Below are 20,589 nucleotides of genomic sequence, written 5' to 3'. Positions count from 1 at the left end.
AAAACCCTCCCCCTCTCTGTACGGTGGCAATCAGGGGACAAGGTAATCGTCTGCACGTGCAAGAGGCCCTGACGGCCAGCACCTGATGAAGAGCTATGTGGTGTCAGGCTATTGTGTGAAAGAGAGAAACAGAGAAAAGAGCAGTGTGTGTATAGGCTGCTCACTTTAAAAAGTATCCATCTTATTTTATATAAATAAGTGAGAAAAGCTGCCAAAGGTGTTAAGGTAATTTCACTTGTTTCCAAAGAGTCATTTCCTTAATGGTGGTCTACCACCTGATGTAGTTTGTATCTTAGCTGCAGTAGCAAACTAGTCAACCAATACAAGAGTCACCTGCATGAAGATGGCAACTTTACCATGAACACTGGACTTCAGAGAGGCCCACTGGCATTAGCTACCGGCTTGGTAGGACACTATAGCGTAGCTCCAATTCAGGCATTGCATCCTTTGACGATGCAGCCTACCAAGGTGTTGCCTCCAAAAACCGTGTAAACTGTGAAGGCCGAACTCAAATGAGATGGTCTGGTCTTCAAGCAGATTTCCTGTTTATCATCAGCTTTTATTTGTCCGCCATAATCTGTGTTTGAAAAGTGATTCTTCACTGGTGCACAATGAACCTTAGGTCAGGTTGAGGTGGATCCTTCGTGGATCCAACAGGTCCATTGTTACCTGGGAAACAAAGAACACATATCTCGGACGCATTTGAAGAGGCCTTTGAAATGGGACAGCGTTGTCACGCCACTCTGACGAAATCAGTCTTTAAATGCAACTCCTGAATTTAGACACAGCTTGTGTCTTGTGTTCTATTTGTGCAAGTGTTAAATACACAAGATATAACATAAACATCACAGTCAAAATACATCTTTGACAGCATTAAGGTGGCTGTATTGTCAGGCTTAGCTAAACAAACCACAGAGCTACACCTCTACAGTGACTACACAATGAAAATGGATGCTGTTACTCTCGATAATACACCAAATAAGTGGATTTGTCAAAATTTCAGAGTGAACAACAGCCAGACACAATGACTGCAGTGATAGGTAAACTTGTTCATCATGAAATAGTTATAGCAAGTAACTCCCCTAAAACAACAAACAGTCATTGTTAAACAAAGAGATGTTTCCCCTGCTTCTAATCTGCATACTAACCTCAGATAATCGTCTCTCAGCTCCGGTTCTGTAGTCAACACATTGGTACATAAGTGGCATCGAGCTTTTCATCTAACTCTCTAAAAGAGAAAATTAGCAAATTTCTAAAAATGTTAAATTATTCCTTTGGAACAATTAGAATAATTCCACTTGTATAAAAATGTCTCTTGATTATGTTTCATTTCTCGGATTCTTCCAATTTACTAATTTTCTTGGTTAAAAAGAATTTTAAAGAAATGAAATAGTCTCTGTAGTCAGTTAAAGAAGAATGCACTTTAGACCTTTAGCAGCAGACTGAATGGCTATTTAACCAGGATGTGTTTCAGAAACTAGATTACAGCAGGCTGCCACTGTAATGCCAGAGCTGAACCAGCTGGCCCCTCCCAGTCTCATCCCGTCTGGTAATTAATAACCATTTGGTGTAAATGGCAAATGGCAGAAAGAGAGCAGCGTCCTGTGCTTGGCCTCTGATGGTTGTATGTAGACACACACATCCACACACGAACACACACACACAGGGAGCAGAATAAGTTGCAGACACTGTCGGGCAGAAAAAAAAAATTAGTGTGTGTGTCTCATCAAAGGTGGAGACGTGGGCAGGCTAGGCGAATAATGATTTAACAAAGAGGGGAATTCATGCCTTTCTCATTAACTGCGCGCGCGCACGCACACACACACACATACGCACACACAAACGAGGAAACAAGCAATGATCAAAAGCATTTGAATGTATTTGATCAATGTTGATTGAAAAAAATATAATGATATGTGACAGTGGTACTGACAAGTTTGAGCTAAACAACAATATTTCCATTGTAGTTCAATTTAAATTCAAAAATCTTTTCGAATTAAGTCATTTATTAATATTAATTTATCTTTTTGGTGTCTGCCTTGATTAACTCCAGACACATTCATGTTTTTCATCTTCACTACATGTTTGTTTCATTCACTCATACATCGTATGTTCTAAAACAATCAACTGCAACTTGTGCAAAAAGTAGTGGTAAGCGATTGTGTACACTGTGCAATAAAGACTCCCAATTAGAGGCAGACAAACAGACGCTGAACAACGTTTCCATTTCACAGTCAAGATCTGAAAATAAGAGTTTAGCAGTAAGATGCTAACTGCCTCCTATCTACACTGGATGTTGCTGCCAAAGCAGGAAGTACAGTAACTTTGTCATAATGCAGCACAAACAAAGAGTATGGCAGGAGAGATATGGTGGTGGATGGTGGATTAATATTAAACAATGACAATTATCTTTGTCTAAGCCTGAAAAATTGTGATATTTTTTCAATCTTAAGTCCTTTCATTGCCTGACCTTCACCAAAGTATAATAAGGAATCATTGATTGTGTTTCCACTGAACATAATGGAGGGTTTCTCAGTTGCATCCAGTATCATTGTTCTGTCTGGAAAGCTGCTTGTGTAGTCGTCATCCCGTCACACACACAGCTGTGTCCTGGTGGGTCTGTGTCAGTAATCATCAGCTGAGAGTCTAAAACAAGCAAGATTATCTTGTTTTGCATGTAAGGGAAGTTTGGTGGCGTGATACGGGGAGAGACGCTCGCAGCTGTGTGTGATCTGGACAAAAACACTGCAGGAGGCACAACAAAGGAAGCACATGGTTCTCTTTCTCTCTCTCACACACCCACACACACACACACACACACACACACACACACACACACACACACACACAAAGCAAGCCGGATGTCAACATGTTGCCATTAGCTGGCAAATGACCACGCAAACAATATCGGATGCAACTTTAAGTCTCACTGACTCAAACAAACATGCAGACAATCTTTTTATGTAGGGCCACGACTATCACTAGTCCAGTGATGTAGAATATATGTGATGCTTCTCTTTCCTGTGCAGAAACAGGAAATGGCTCTGTCAGCACAGCAAAGTTATTGTATTTTTGTCCTTTCACAGACAGCTGATTAAGACCATTGAGAGTATAGTCAATATTAGTTTCTAGGCAAACTATGAAGTAAATTTAAGGGATTGCTATGACTCCGTCAACTCAAATTGCTTCATGAACAGCATATGAAGCTTCTGCTAATGTTAAATGAATGGGAGTAAGTGGCTTGCTTAGACTGTAAGCACTGACCTATTATTAGGATACAATGTGTAATAAAACATCGGCTTCGCTCTGAAAATGTTGCCCTGCACTGCTGGAATGGCCGAGCTGGCGCTCAGGAATCTATTAGCCTCTGTGTAAATGGCTTGTTGCTTTTGCACACCCTCGCTCTGGAGCGCTGCCACTCGCTTTGTAATTAGTGCTGCATTTCTGCCAAGGAACCGCTGGCTCACCCTGTGCATGCACTCCCTCATACAAACACCCACACTCAACAATTAGTGTGTTTTACCTGATAATGAAATTATGTAAATGGCAGAAGAGTCCAGCAGACGCTTGCTTATTCAATTCAAACAGGTCCAGGCCCCATTACCATATTTTGAAACATCTGACTTAATTAGGAGGACGAGGAGGGTCGCCGGACCCGGGGAGAGAGATGAGAGAGACAAAGACTTTTAACGGCATCCATTCGCCTCATAAAGAGGTTATTAAGAGTCGGGGCTGAAGATGGCCACTAATGATGTGTTGGGGAAATTAGGCCGATCAAACATTAAAAGCCGAGGCCCCCTCCTGTGGGCAGAGAAGCAGCCAAATGGGTCAATTAGAGAGGTATTATTTCTCCCTTTCCCGCTCCTGCACTCCCTCTCTGAAGAAACAGAAAACAAGTGGAAGCTGATCTGCATAAAGTGTTTATCAAGACAGACATGTCCACTTAGGGGTGATCACACTGGAATACTTCATCCAGCTAGATGCAAACGAGGGGGAGGGGACAACGGCGGGTGTGTGTGCATCTCTGCACGAGTGTGTGTTGCCTTAATTAACAGGATAATTGTGTCTTTGAACGTGTGCTTGCATGTGTTTGTGAGGTTTTTGGTGCCAAACACACATCATATTGGCATTTGCTTATAGTATAGGTGAGACCGAGCGTGTTTATATGGACTGTGCATGCCGCAGGATTTGAAGGTGAGGGCAGAGAAACGGGGGCTATTAGTGGTCCTCAATCAAGAAGTAATTCAGTATTAACTGCATAATATCCCGGTCATAAATTTGAATAACCGAATCAACGTGCAAAGCACTTGAAATTGCCTAAAATAAAGTGCAGGCATACATCATGGAGGATGTGGGAGGAGTAATGTTGCTGGCAGAGAATCTTCTCACTTTAAATTGTGACTTTATCCCTTTTCCACTGTGTTTTTACTTCACCTCAGAGCAGCATGTTCTCAATTAACTGCTACACAGTAAATGGAGTTCAATTTTACCTTCAGCAAAGGGATAAATTCTACAACCTGCTGCTTTGTTGTGGGTTAAATACACTTTGGTTTTACACTTGTCTCTCTGCGTAGCTCCACTACTTTCGTCACTTTCCTTTCTTGTGTTTGAGAGTGAAGAGGATGGGAAGAGCACAGAGTGTGAGGGGTCGGGGGGGGGGGGGGGGGGCATCCTAGGAAGGAATTGTAATTCTTGCGCAGGGTTTGAAATAAATTAGCTCTTAGCCATTCAGGGTTAGGCTAACATATTAGAATTTTCCATCTGCTTGCTCTAAATCATCTGCGAGTCCGCTCAGCGCAAAGGGCAGGCTGCTCATCTCTCAACTCCGAGGACAGATTGCATTACTGAGCAATACACCTTTATTTCCCCCCTTTTAATCCTCAGCACAGGGCCGGCCAGCGCACAGCTAGAGGTAATAAGACAGAGAGTCATGTATGTGCACAATTAAACAGGAAGAAATACACACACACACACACACACACACACACACACACACAGTGATTTTACTGTCTGTTCTGCGTACGGGATGATGAATGAAAAAGCGCACACAAAGGAGCACACCCACGCCGCCATCAGGTGTCATTTCTAATCAGCTGATAACATCTTTGTGTTTACCCACTGCTTTGTGTTACAGAAAGAGGTGTCAAAACAGGGTCGACGCATCTCAAACACTTAGCAAAAACCACCCAGACACCACACACAGTCACACGTCACTCTTTCTCTTCAAGTAGTTGGTGTCTTGCCTGTCTCTGCCCGTGCATCAGTAATCAACCTTGATGCTCGCTGCTGTTGTGGCCATTGATTTTTCTGTTCCACATGTGGGTGAAAATTGCACTTTAAGTTACCCTGAGTGTTAAATTAATAATGAAACCGCAAGGGTGCCCTCTCCTGACTTTCAATTAACACCATCAGGATTAGACGGGATGGATGGAGGGATGGGAGAGAGAGCAAGAGAGAGAAGGGGACTATCCATGACACTCAGGCTCAAGGTCTGGGTTTCGATCGTTCCTGGTGTCCTCTCCTCATGTGGGTGTTAAAGGGAGTGGCGACTCCTCTAAAGCTTTTCTACTTTAAAATTTCTACTTTATTTGGGGAAAACCCTAATTGCCAAAAAAAAAAAAATCCAGCAACCAAGACTGAAAAACAAGGCGATCGACTAAGGACAGAGATAGAAGAGTGAAGTTAGAGGAGATGGGAAAAAGGCCTGAGCAGTTAATGGAAACAGTATACTTTTATATTTTTAGTTTATACTTTCCCCAGTGTGTCCATTCATGAACTGTGACTTTAAAAAAAATACTACCTCATGTCCAGTCACATGACTCTGCCCCTTCCAACTGACGTTAGTCCACGTCCACTCAAAGTGAAGTTGGTGATACAGATGAGCGCAAACACTGAGCCTCAGACTGCATCTACACAAATACGTTTTAGTTTTGAATGTCATTTCTTTTGTTACATTTACACATGGCTTCCACAACTCTGGAGTTTTCAAGCCTTTAAAACACAGACTTCTGGAAAAGCTGCTGGACCCATTTCAGTTTGAAAACTCCGGGGTTGTGTTGAGTCTTTTGGAAACGATCGCCTCCTGATTGGGTCTCATCAGCCACGACCACCTGGCAGTGGTCAATGCAACATGGATACCAACCAAAGGTAACACCACCATTTGGAGAACAGTCACATTCCCACATGAGCCTTGAAAAAAGACATACAGATGACCACCAAAGTAATTGTTCGTTAATCTTAATCAAGGTAAATTTTAAATAATTGTGATACTGATTTGAAGTCATATCACCCAGAATACAAAATGACTTACTCAGAATGAAGAGGTAAGGTATACCTGAGGTGTCAGTCCTTATGTTGTAGTTTCCCACATTAAACATCTGTCACCTGAAGCAAACTTGCTGTTTTTTTAAGCCTCAGAACCAGGAGTCCCCCTGGCTCCTCTGGTCAGGCAGACACGTGTCCACAGGAAGCTCCAGACGGCTAACATGCAGATAAACAACACGTCGAGCCAGAGGACACAGGTGCCCACTGGCAGCTGGCCCTGCTGGACGGACACACACACACACACACACACACACACACACACACACACACACACACACACACACACACACACACACACAGCCATTTCATTCTGACCCTGCTTTCCCGTCTCTCCGTCAAGGGAAACACCTGCCTGATGGAGCTCTATTTAAGGAAAGTGGGAATATCCAGGAGCCTATTGAGCCAGCATGTCAGTGTGTGTGTGTGTGTGTGTGCGCGCGCGTGTGTGTTTTATCTCTGTATCTGTCGTTATTGGAGTAAAACAATGCTAGTGCAACAACCCTGTCAGAAGTGCCCAGTAGTCAGCTGATGAGTCAGACATTTAGACAAACCGACGACTCCAATCAGACGGTCTGCCTTATGAACTGTGTGTCAGCCAATCAAAACACAGTGTCACACAGTTTGTTTGTGTTAAACACTTCATACGCTATACTCCATATGATGTCATGTCAGTTCATTTACATCCTGCCCTCACAGCCTGAGCTCCACCCCTGATGAGGTCACTGCTTATTACTGTCAGTCTCAGAGCTTGTGTTTTGTTGAGGGTCTCACTCCCACTGGAAAACTGGACATTGTTTAGGATTAAATTACACAACACAAGGATGAAGTCGCCGTGCTCACACCCAGGCTGTCATGAGGATGAAAATATGTTAAAAAAAAAATAAATAAATAAATAAATAAATAAAATGGTTAATCAATTATAATAATATGATCATATTATTATTGATTATGTATGGCCATAGCAATCAGAACAACTTAGCACAATATTAAAAAAAAAACTGGTTTTCTTACTAGATGCTAAAAGATGTGAAGATAACGTCATATCAGGAAGAAGATTTTTAAATAACCATCTTCTGTTTGGGTTTCTATTTCATGTTTATTGATTATACCAAACCTCCACACAAAGTTTAGTCTACCAAAGTACTGGCAGGAAAACGCAGCACACACTTTCAACACACTCCCAATCTGTCATTTATTCAGGTGCTTCCTTTCTTTCCTTTATTTCGGAAGTTTACCTGAGTGTCATGATGTTTTGTCAGGAAGTGCTGTGATGACTGACTGTGATACCGTAGGTGTTGGAACAGTCACTGAAGTAAGAGTTCAGCATGGCTTCACACACTCACACACACACACACGCACACACAAACGTATAGGTGTTGTGATTCTTTGCTTTCAGGACAGCACAATCTGGTCTCAGACCTCTGCCTGTCTATAGCGCCTTCCTCTTCCTCCTGTGGTGCGCGCACACACACACACACACACATTGCCAGGTGTAGTGTGTGTCTGTTGTTGTTGTCTTGATGTACTCCACAGTCCAGTGTGTTCAGATCATCCTGGCTAATAACTTCCTGTTTCCTGTTTCTGACTCTGCTACTTCCTGCCCACTGAGCCACATGGATTCAGGCCCAGAGAACCAAAGTGATATGTCACAATCTCTCCAACGAATGCGCACTCCCACAATACACCTGTGACCTTTCACTCTTTATATCCGCATAGAACGCACATCCTTGTGTTGTTGTAACTGAGTTATGGACACACAAAGATCCCGAAAGTCCATTAAACTGAGGAGGTCACATCTCCTGACTCTGACTGAGCTGTTTACTTTTGGAGTTTGATGGCTTTACTGAACTTTCATGCAATGGCTGAGAAAGCTCTTTGATTGGCTGGCAGATCCATTAAAATAATATGTCAGTCACCTCAACCAATGACTAATCGATGAATTGATTAGTCAGTGTTGCTCTACATTTAAGTCATTTATCAAGCACAAAGGCCTCAGCTGCTCAGATATGAGGAGTTTTTCCAAACCATTAATCTTTTCATTGAGAAAATAACCAGCATATGAATTGGGAGCTAAAATAATCATTACTTGCAGTAAAGTTTTGACCTCTTGTAGGTCGATTGAGAATGTTTCATGTGTGTTTGTATTGCGCACAAAGACACACATGCACTTGTCATACACATAGTTTCACACTACACTATAACAGTAATGCACCAACAAAGACAGGGAAAGCAAGTAAACATGGATGAACAATGGTGGATTTAAAATACTTTATTGAGATCGGGTTTGTAAATGTTGCCTATGAAGGTAGTCCATTCAACACCAAATGCCATCCACTGTTAGGCCTCAAGGATACACAATGCAATTAGGTGAGTGACACTGAATTTAAACACGACTCCTGATTGTTTGCAAGAAGGCTCCACAAGACAGAAAGATGTTTGAACCTCCAAAGCCAGAAAACCCACACACAGACTGTTTCCATCAACACACACAGATGACGAGTATGTTGGTGGTTAGAGTTGGGCAACTACCCAAAACACAAATTCTGGCATGTTGCTGCATCGAAACAGAATGGACATCCATCAAAACGTGTTTGGTTTGCTTAATTATTGTGTGATTTGCCTAGAAACGGCAGAGGAAGCTGGAGGGTAGTCAACCTCAGGCTGAGCTATGACTCTGCACTGAAACTTGATTAATTTAGTGGAACTCAACTAGAATTACCGCCTCACAGTTGTATGCCTCCGCCACTCAGACTAGTTTCATATTACATCCCTGTTTAACCAGAGTCATATGAAATGAAGTTGTAGTCTTGAGCTATGGATATAAAGTGTTGTGTGAGGTCACACTGACCTTGACCTTTGACCACCAAAATCTAATCACGTCATCCTTGAGTCCAAGTGAATGTTTGTGCCAAATCTGAAGAAGTTCCATCCAGGCGTTACTGAGATACTGTGGGACAGACAACCCAAAAACAATCTGTGTCCGGCTCTGATTATCGCCAGCACGGAGGCGTAAAAAAATATTTTTGTTAATTCTCCCACTAAATGATAACAACAGTCAAGACTCCAGCTGAAAAAAAAAAAAAGTCAACCAAATTAAATGAGAATGAGCAACAACTGTATCAAAGGCCAACAATTAAAAACCCTTTAACACCACATTGTCACATTATCTTCACTTTATGCCAACATTATATTTATATTGGCACAACAATCATGATGTGTGTTTAAAAAAAAAAAGCCTTACAATATGCTGCACTGTACAGTATACACACATAAAACACACAGCTACACAGACACCAGCCATTGTGCCTCAGCATCAAACCGAACTGTGAATCAACATGTTTTTCCTCCACCATCCAGTCGCTTGATCTGCAGGATGTTTATGACACCGACCTCACCCTCCTTCAACTCACCCATCACCCACTCAGCTCTCTACTACCTCCTCTTCCTCCTCTGTATCTTCATCCCCACCCATTCTCCTTCTCCTCTGCCTCACTCCCCTTTCTCTTGTCCCTTGACCATCCTCTTCCTTATGTCCTCCCTCTCTCCTCCCACCTCTCGCCCTATTTTCCCAGCTCTGCACGGCTGGGAACGTCTCACTGTAGTCATAGGAAATAGCGCGACGCTGAGCTCATGTCAGTTTCCTGTTTGACACATTCATACAGTGTTTTGATGCTGCTCAAGGTGAAACCTGTAAACACAGTGTGAGCAGGCAGAGCAGGACATGAGCATCAGGGGTTAACTAGAGGTTGTGCTGTGGCTCATAGGACCTGAACGCCACGTCCCTACATGTTCATTCCAGACAATGACGCGGGTTCGACACTCGTTTGACGGCACTGAACGTCTGTCACTTCCTCCCTCTGTCAGTTGTTTTCCTGTCTTTCTCTGTGCTCTGTTAGACAATACAGTAGAATCATGATAAAGCATTTTTCTTAAGACGGGATCTGCTTTTAGCAAGTTTTACAGATGGTGACAAAGAGGGAAGGAGCTGGTTATTAGTCAGTGATAATATATGTGAATATCATTGAAACTACTGTTAATACCGTCCGTGAAACAGGAGGTAAAATGTCCACTATATGTTCTGACTCTTTCTGTCAGCTGCTGCTTGTCACTGGCAGGTCTCACATCATTCACTAATGAGTGAGTGACATCTGCTGGGGGCCTGTGTGGCAGAGCGCTGTCACCCTGCCTGACACTGGCAGAACACGTCTATTCAGCAAATCCATCCATCCAACCCACTTCCATCCCACTGCTGCAGCAGCAGCCGTGGTGACATATATAAAAGTCAGTAAGTCACATCAGAAATGTCCTCTGAGTAAAATAAATAAATGCAGTGATGATGATGATGATGATGATGATGATGATGATGATGATCATCATCATCATCCTCATCATCATCATCATCATCATCATCATAAAAATAATACTGATATACAAACTTACTATAATTTGTTTAAAATTGCCTCTGGTTTCATAAGGCTAGTTCTGCATATTACTGACACCTGGTTTGAGACATCTCCTTTACCCATCTCGCTCGTAAAGTCACAGTGCTTCTGCTTGCATCAGCACTCAACCTCATAACAATTTGTGAGCAGTGGATTATGAGCTTCTTCTGCATAGTAACACTCCCACCGGTGTCCTGTACACCTGACATCTCCTCCTTTCGCGCCAGCTGACGGGTGACACATCCACCGAGTGCTCAAAACTTCGGTAATTTACTGTAAAGTGGTACAAATTTTCACCTATTTATTGTTCGGTGTATGTTTCATGGAAATAAACAGATTCCAGGGGACCACTCTCCATCTTTCCAGACAACACGCTGTAGTAAGAAATGAGATTGTGAAAAATGTCATCGTCTTATTATCATAAGTTTTTAGTCTTGGCTAATGCAAATAGTGGCGTTCAATGACATTTTCTCCAGCACCAAACAGGAAGCAGCAAAAAAAGTTGATAAGCACTGAGGCAACTCTGCAGAGGTGCAAGAATGTGAGTGGGAGGCAAGGGTTTCCTGTTTTATTTTTCCAGTAATTTGAAAATAAAACAGAGAATCATTTTAGGGGCAGATCATGGCAGTTTCATTGTAGAGTTACTACCTTTATGTAACAACAACAATAATAATAATAATAATGTACAAAAAAGTCTTCCTGTAAATTTCCTGATGATGGGAAAAATCTCAAAGGAATCTAGTCTTGCAAATAGGGACCCTGCAAGATCCACAGTCTTTACAAAACCTTATAGTATGAGACTAAAAACTCTGTGACTTATGACCCAGTGTCAGTGTGAGCAGGTGTCAGATGCTAGTCTTTTAAAAGTCTTTTCAATGTGTCCTTGATCAAGACTCTGCATTCCCATCAGCTCCTGACCTTTGACCTCCCTATGGAGAAGAAGCCAGTTTTGCCGCTGAGTTCAGTGATATATCACATAATTATGAGTTTATACCACCCGTGGCTGTTGATTGATACCTAGAGCACAATCACTGGATGCATCCAATATAACGAGAATATCAGACAGCCAGCGTCACCAGGCTGTATTTTACGATTCTGCAATTCAAACACAATTTCTGCTGCCACGCTCTCATTCCAATCTTTACATCTCATACCGTGTAAAGCTCTGTTAAACGTCACTCTGTAAATGAAGGCCTGCACCAGACCTCCCACTGCCTTATAAAAGTATGATGGAGAGCTGTGAGGGGAATGAGAGGTGGTGGTAAAGAAGGGGCGAAAGGAGACTAGAGGAGAGACAGAGGTGGAGGCGGAAAGAGTCAAGGGCAGGGAGGGAGGGGGGAGGGACACGCTGGACCGAGATCGAGTGAGAAGACGAGATATGAATGTACACCTTTGAGATTCTAAATTACAGCTAGTGATATTTTCATCCAAAGTCTTTTGTCTTTTCAAAACACAAAGAAAAAGGATGAAAGTGCATGTTGTTCTTAGTGATGAATTGATGTTGAGTGCAATTTAACATTTATTTGTATTCTGTGCCACTGCTGTAAGAATAGCCCTCTTTACACAACTTTATGACCATGTAATTTAACTTGAAGGACTTTGTGGTTTAAGCTTGTTATATAATATATGTTCATCATTTCCAAATCACACCATACATTTTAAGATTGATTCCAACCTGTCATGCAGCCATTAATCTCCTCAGATGTCAGTAAACTATCAAAACCAAACCCTCTTCAGATAAGAAATCTATTGTTGGGTTGTCATCTTAAAATCACATTATTGTTGTCAGTTGAGTTTAAGAGTTGTTGATATGTGTAAATGTTACAGAATTGTGACCAAGATATATACTGAACACGATATTTTACAGCTGACTTCTCAGTGCTCTCTGCTGGGAAAACTATGTAATGGTGAAACTGCTTCTGAAATACCTCAAACCTGGCATCTGTGTGCTGCAGCCAACATACACACCAAAACTGAATCTGCAATAATAACTTGCAGATTCACTGTATCATTCCAGCTCTTATTTTGAAACACGAATTTTAAGATTCACCTGCCAAATGCAAAAAAAGCAAGAAGAACAAAAACTAGGGCTGAACAATATGCATAAAATAAATGAATAAATAAGTCATATTGCAATTATTTTTACAGATATTTTGATTTAAGTCCTGATTTGTGGGAATGGTTATTTTTGCATTTCTTTTTCACTTACTCACAAGCATATAAAAATGATGATGATGTTTACTGCGGTCTGTGCCAAACAAGCATACTCTCTTATGTCCATAGGTCGGGGCACCTCTGTAGCACCATAATGCGTTTATATGACAATCATAAAAAGGTATGTTGTGACACATTTCACATTTATCAAAAAAGAAAATGTGCAGCTGGCCATATTGCGATTTCGATAATATTTCAATGAATTGTTCTGCCCTAAATAGAAACAAGGAAACACAGATGTCAAGAGAAAGATATTGTGAATCTGTAATTTTTCTACAACAAAAGCATGTTCTTTGGCAGCCAACTTTTAAATCCTACATTTCAGAGCATCCTTAAATGCACCAACAAGAGCCCTTCATGAAAATGCATCACCACACAATGACAAAGTCATTTTTCAAAAATGAAGAGGGTTAATGTTCACTGCAATGGATTATTGTTAAGGTTAAATCCGTCCCATAAATTGCCATATTTACTGGAAAACAAAAAAATAAATAAATTGGTTTAATCTATTATACGCTTCAGAAAATATGTCAAAATAATGGGAAATAAGTGATTGTGAAACTTAAGTGCTAAAACATACAAATCAACAGTATGGTTCGTCATAAAATCCCCTCAGTACAAGTTCAGCCATGTAAAGTTTTGACTCTGGTTGGAAAAACACCACAACTGCTGTTTTCATGCAACAGCTCAGATAAGTTAGTCTGAGACTCAGCTGAGTAAATTCCTAAAATGCAAAACAGGGAAGAGACTGACAAAGAAAATGAGGAGACTGGAGGTGAGGTGATTGGGGAGGGCTTGTTTTGCTTCCCCGGTCCTCCCTCCTGACATACACGCTGAACACAAATATCATTCATTAACAGTAATGTGCCATCTTAACGCTGATGGATGGGGCACAGGCCCACAGCCACACACAAACACACACACACACACACACACACAAACAATGCCATAAAACACACAGAGACAATTTAAGGACGGACCTGCTGGGGAGCCGGGATGGCTCAGTCACACAAACACAAACACACACACACACACACACACACACACATGCATACATATATATATATATATATATACACACACACACAAGCAGGCACAGACACAGTCATACAGACACACAGAAGCCTGGAGCTCAGGTGTCAGGCCAGCACGCTGCAAATGAAGACATTTCCTACAGCTGGCAACCTTTGATGGCTCTATGATTCCTCTGCCGCTCACCAGCGCTCCTCAGAGGAAACGAGATGAGAAAGAGAGAGACAGAGAGAGCAGAGAGTGACCAACACAACTAAAGAGAAACAGAGACGCTAGTGAGCCAAAGAAAGACAGATTTTAAACCTCAAATCAGGTGCATCCAGAGGTGTCCTTGGTTTAAAGGTGCTGTCTGTACCGTTTTTACATAAATGAATCATTACTTCATTGTTTCAGGTGCCATCGACAAAGTAAACAGTTGCTAAGAAGACAAGCTGCCATTCGTGGACTCTATGCAGCATTTTACAGACATAGTCCACCTGGCAAGCAGGTCAGACATGGACTGCTGACATCTGCTTTACAGAACAAAACAGGAAGAGGGCACCGTTATTCCAACTCCAACAATAAAAGGCTTGAAAGTTAATGAAATAGCTCAATATTATAAGATGTGTTTTTTCTTTTTATGGAAACATGACCTCTTAGCTGTCCGTCCTATAGACAGCTGAAGTGAAACACAAACATCCTGCATCTGTTCCAGATGTCAGAAAAACTTATTGAAATCACACTGACCTCTACAGGCCTGGAACATAAACCTAGTAGTTCTGTTTTTAGCAGCCTTCACCGAACAACAATCTCCAAAAGACCGAGACCTTTGTGAAAACCCACTCAGTAGAATTGGCCGTAGATAGTCCAGACATAGCTGTATCAATAGCAAGACAGTACAATCAATAGCAATAGCCAGTGGCACAGCACAGATTACAACCGAGGGAGGGAGCAGGACATAAAATCAGCCCCTGAGGTTGACTCAGAACAATCCCACTAATACATAACACTGACAGGGCTGTCGTAATCCCTCATTTACACAAGAGAGGACTTCATATAAATACATGTTTAACACAGGCAATTATACAATAGAGGTTCAGTAACATTAGTGTAGGCTAGCAACAATTGCTTCAAAATAAAGGATCATAAGGTATGAGTATACAGTAAAGGCCAAATAAGCATAATTGGAAGGGAGGGAGCGGGACATAAAATAAGCCCTGAGGTTGACTCGGAACAATCACTAATACATAACAGTGGCTTCAAAATAAATGGATGTGTAAAGGGATTGTCAGGAGAGTTACCTGATATAATTATTTAGTATAATGACAGGCATGTAATCATCTTAAAAGACATCAGGTGTCACACACCTGCCACATACAGTACAGCCTACTCTCCATATTTTCAACCACAAGTTGGCATTTACACAGTGGACTCTCCAATCAAGCAATGCACCTATCATACAGACACATGATTAACAAATGTCTTACACATTAAAAAAGTGTCCATGCATGTATTAAACAGACACACCCTCCATGGTACAGACTCCAAAAACAGCCAACATAAAGCACTGATTATTAAAATAGTTATTAAAGCTAATTACTCATCATACAAAACAACTTTAAACCACAGCCAATTATAACAAACCAGACCTCTGCAACACACTGTCACAAACACACTACCACTGAACTGATGGCAGCACTGATGGTGCTGAGTGTCTGTATACTACTCACAATGACAACAAAACACAAACACGCTCAGGCAAAGTAGGCACGTTTTTTCTTTACAAGCAACACAACGGAGTACTGTAAAAGCAGGGAGCCAGGTGTGTTTGATTTTTGATAATTTAATGTATTGAGTTAGCTGTCTGAACATAGCCCTTTTTGCTTTGAAAGATTTTGTTACACGTAATTTAAGATCTCATTAAAACATCATTCATACTATTTGTCCATTATCAGTTTTTTAAATTGGATTGATAGCAGGAAACTGGTTCCGCTTACTGTTGCTTGGCAACATGTGATAGCGTCAAGATAAAGATGGCGGGGACGAGCTGCAACGTCATTTCTTCAGTTGACTTCCCCAATAACAGTTCAGCACAACAGCTGCAGGAAAGTAATGTCAAACCCCACTCAGTGAACATCTGCAGCACTCAACGTGCATCTACATCACACCGCATTCACTAATACCAACAGTAACCACACAGCCAAAGGTTTTTTCAGGCCTCTACAGGGTGTAAACAAACCAACTTACCTGTTGCTTATGTCGTGGGCGGGATGGAGAGTAATTTAGGCAGGCGAGTAGGTTCGTCCATTACTGACAGATCCGGAAGAGGAGTCGTTAGTGCAGCATCTGAGAGTCCCGCCGCCGTGGCTGGAGCGGTTGGTGCGGGGTTAGAGGAGCCGGAGGACGTGGCCATGGCTGGAGCAGCCGGCTTCGGGTTAGAGGAGCCGGAGGGTGGAGGAGCTTCCCCGGTGTGGTTTCTGGTTGCCCGTGTCTGGTGCTCCTCTTTGTCGATGCGTTGCCTCTTAAAGGCTTGAGCTTTGGTTTGACCTTTTTGCATTTTAAACGAAATCTGTAGAGCTAACGTTAGCAGGCTAGCTGCGTCCCCCCCCCACTCTTTTCACCTTTGAACTTTCATTACAACTGACTGAACTTTCTGTCCATTTCTCTATTTTCTCCAGTCGATTTCAACAGTGTATAAAATTGGAATGATATTAAGATTTTTTTTTTTTTTTGAATTTGCAGCTAACTCATGCAGTTTTTGGCACAGGGACATCCGCGGGCACACCAGTGGCTCCACAGGTGTACCAAATTACAAGCTGTTTTTTTTTTCTTTCTTTATTGACAGTCTTTATAATACAATCACAAAGGCACATCACATTCAAGATAATTGCAACTGAGCAAACAGTAACAAAAACAAGAACACTGAACCTGAAGACCGAATCCCAAAGCTGTTTTCGGGAAACATTTTGGGAAATAATTAAGAAGTTAAAGAGCAGCAAAATGAAACGTTACCGTATTATTTTCCAATATAGATGTCTTAAAGCTGTTTCAAAATGCTGTATATGTTTCTGGGGATAAATGTGGAGAAATACTGAATCCTTTATTTATTTATTCATTTATTTACTATTTGTTTATTTTATTTGGCTGAGTATAGAAGGAGTAGTCTATAGATATAAGTACTAGAATAAGCCCCAAAATAGCCACCGTAAGGTTGGTAAAATCCCAAATTTCAAGAAAAATACCAAGGACATGACCTCAGATTTGACTGTGGCAAGTGTGGCAATGGCTGTGCTATCTTCTGTAGAACTGTAGTTTGTTTTTATCCACACAAAGTAATCATTGTCAAACTTAATAAAAATCAGAAGGGGTTCAAATTCTAATGTATTATGTATCTATTATGTATTTTTATATATGTACTGAGGGACTGTTCCACTTTTTCAGAAAGACGAGAAAGATGACAGACAAATTGCATTGAGTTACAGATCATGGAACAGCAGCTAACCTTGGTGGGACATAAGGACAAACACTGCATTCATGTTGCAATAGATAATTACTAGTTTCAGACTTGTAAAAACCATCTCTGTCAACATCCAAGTCATAATTACAACTAGGAAACTCAGGTTTCTCTGAAAATCCATGTTTTGTTGCCAAACAAACAAATATGGATGCGTCACGTCAGCCAAAAACCATCATTCAAAATAATTCAACCTAAGTTTAATAGATATACAGCTACAATTTGCCCTGTCCAATGACTTCAGCATTCACAAGTTATGAACACTCTTCTTCTCTTCTTTCACATATGTGCCCGTATGATGTAAATGTAGCCATAGGCTCGTTGTCCAGAAAAGAAACACAGTTCATGGGAAAATCTGAGTAACATTAACAATAATAACAGAAAGTACTGTGTTAAAACACACAGGCTGCTGAAACTCCTGACAATGGTCTCAATTGTTTTTGTATCACTTGGTCCAAATTGGTAATTAGCAATCTGACAATGACATATTACTGCACATATATACGTGAAATACCTCACTGCTGTAAATTAAAATATGAAGTCTGTCTTATCAATCTTATGTAACAGCAAAATAAATAAAATAATGAATAAATAAATTACCATTTGCCTGCCTTTGCCAAGGATATGCTAATAAGGTTACCGGTCAGTTATTCCACTTTTCCTAATACATTTTCTCAATTTGATCCCTGGTCTAACATCCCATCACCTGCTGGCTATTCAGATGATAATATTAAGAGATGAGAGAGAGAGACAGAGGGAGAGAGAGATTCAAATGATGGTATTAGAGGAGAGGGATGGTTGGAGAGATGGCTGCTGTCACAGTTATGCGTCTGTGACACCTCAATGTGCAATAGTCATTTGTGTGTGTGTGTGTGTGTGTGTGTGTGTGTGGTAATATGAGAATTGATGCTGAGGACTGACCTCCTCTGCCCCTCTCATTTCCATTCAGCCATTTTAGTTCTTTTCAGAGTCGGCGGAGCCATTGTGGCTCAACCAGGGAGCAGTTTGTCCTCATTAGAACTGTTCTGAATGAAACCGGAGAACCATGCATGGTGGGTATAATTCTCTGATATAACTGCTGAGAAGAGAAGAGAAGAGAAGAGAAGAGAAGAGTTCGCCTTGTCATTTATCATTGAATAGTTAATTAGTGTTTACGTTTTTAACACACTCGCCATGCACAAATTAAAAACTTAACAAGCCTGTGATTTACGATGAGACGATAAGGATGCCAATAAAGAAATCATTTGACTCCTTTCCATGTGCTTCTCACTTTATAAAATGCAGAAGATGTGACACGAGCATCTGTTTTTATGTATGGGATCGGTGGACTCGGTGATATGTGAGATACAGTGAGCATTATCATACGGAGCAAATGTCTTGATATATAAGTCCATGCTGCCACGCCTGCGTTATGGTTATGGATTAGGCACATTACATAAGCGTGGGATTGTGCTGTGAGCGAGGCAGAGATGTATCGGCCATATAAAAACTGCATCTGTGATGTAGTTAATCATTTATTCAGCTTGCTTCTTCATTCCTCTAACACCTAACACTTATGCAGGGCCATATTTTTCCAGGCCAAAATAATTCAAAAGCCACTTCCTCTTCAGTATCCGTGTGCATCATCTCCCCTTTTCTCATCTCCTTTTTTTCCAATTCTATCAGTTTGGTTTTCTTGTCTTTGTTATTGGATTTGATTTTACTCCATGTCTTCAACGCAGCCCCCCCCCCCCACGCCCCCACCCCCACCCTCCTCTCTTTTTCCCGCCATCACCCTCTTTTGTCTCTCCGTCTTTTCCGAGCTGTTTCATGTACAGACAGGTAACAGTCAGGCTTTTACTGGAAGCAGCCGTGTAGAATGGAGACTGCATCCTCAATACACCTGCCAAAGGTTGTTTTACAGTGCTGGACACAAAAACACACCCGCACACACTTGCACAGCAGACTGGAGAGCAGTCAGTGACAAATGGTGACAGATTGATCCAGTGAGAGTCCAGTCTGTGTCAACTGCAACCATGTGTGAGGTGGCTTCAGCGTGTGTGTGTGTGTGTGTGTGTGTGTGTGTGTGTGTGCTCCTTGAAGATCTTGCTGTTTTCTTCATTGTTTTCTTTGTACTGGCACCAGATGAAAGCAAAGACCTGCAAACATGAAAGCATCATATTACTTAAGAAACAATAAAAACAGATCAAATAAAACCTGGATCATTGTTACTCTTGGTTTGCGGAAATAAACAGAGAAACATTTTTCAACTGTTTGACATGTGAATAAATTATTTGTTGTAACTATGAGGCTAAAACTACAGTATAATCACAGAAACTCTTATTTTGAAAAGCAGTTTAGACTTTGGAGGTTTTGATACCAGATAAACAACATGCAGTGAGCTGCATGTCGAATTTTTTGCTTAGATTTCACCATTTTCTCTTCAAGCATCTCAGCGTAAGTCAGAATGAATGAATGTCAAAGGTACAGGTCATTTGTCCTGTAAAGACTTAAATCTCAATAAAACCTTAAAGAACAAGACCAATTTTTACACTTGATGTCTTGTTGTCCTTTTTGTAATGTAAGACAAACCACAGGTCATGGTAGAGATGAAAAAGAATAATAAACGGTGTTTGATTCCCTTTCTAGGTTACAAAATACACCAATGTACACCATCCATCTGAGAGAATGTGACAATGTGTGTTTTTGCCTTGTAAAAATGGACGCTAATTGGGACATTTTGCATTGGTATCCCTGAACTAGTAAGGAACTAATCACTAAACTTAAAAGGTAAAGATATGTCCAAAGCTTGTTTTCACTGCCCTAAAGTGGCCAAAAAAATCTGCTAACGCAGTCTCTCAATTATTATTACTTTAAACATAAGATATACTGTATCTCAATACTAGATATGTGGTGATATGACAGGAAACAAATGAGAGAGAGATGCAACAGAGGTCCTGAGTCTAAAATGAAATCACTCAGGAGTCATAGTAATGTCTGCAGAAGACAGGTTGAGCCAGGGTTATTCTCTTCACTTCTACACTGACATTATTTTCATATCATTGAGTGATCTGACTCATGTTACCTTTTTTCCACTTATTAACA

At 41.1% G+C, this 20,589-nt stretch overlaps 1 protein-coding gene across 6 annotated transcripts in view; it reads right to left on the bottom strand.

Moving 5' to 3' along the window:
- Positions 1 to 16,788, bottom strand: part of rnf220a (ring finger protein 220a) — a 310,863-nt gene extending 294,075 nt beyond the window's left edge. For 2 of the 6 annotated variants that reach the window (XR_011692828.1, XM_071490478.1), the window contains exon 1: positions 16,239 to 16,786. The gene's annotated coding sequence lies outside the window, so the exon portion shown is untranslated. Of the gene's footprint in view, positions 1 to 16,238 lie in introns of all 6 variants that reach the window. The other 4 variants (XM_071490474.1, XM_071490477.1, XM_071490481.1 and 1 more) reach the window with 3 other exon arrangements.
- Between the last annotated feature and the right edge of the window lie 3,801 nt (positions 16,789 to 20,589).

This window comes from Trachinotus anak, unplaced genomic scaffold, assembly GCF_046630095.1.
Source record: "Trachinotus anak isolate AG129_WGS33_773 ecotype Australia unplaced genomic scaffold, CSIRO_AGI_Tana_v1 ptg000012l, whole genome shotgun sequence".
NCBI lineage: Eukaryota > Metazoa > Chordata > Actinopteri > Carangiformes > Carangidae > Trachinotus > Trachinotus anak.
Note: the sequence above shows the minus strand (reverse complement) of the source record. Positions and strands in the feature narration are given on the sequence as shown.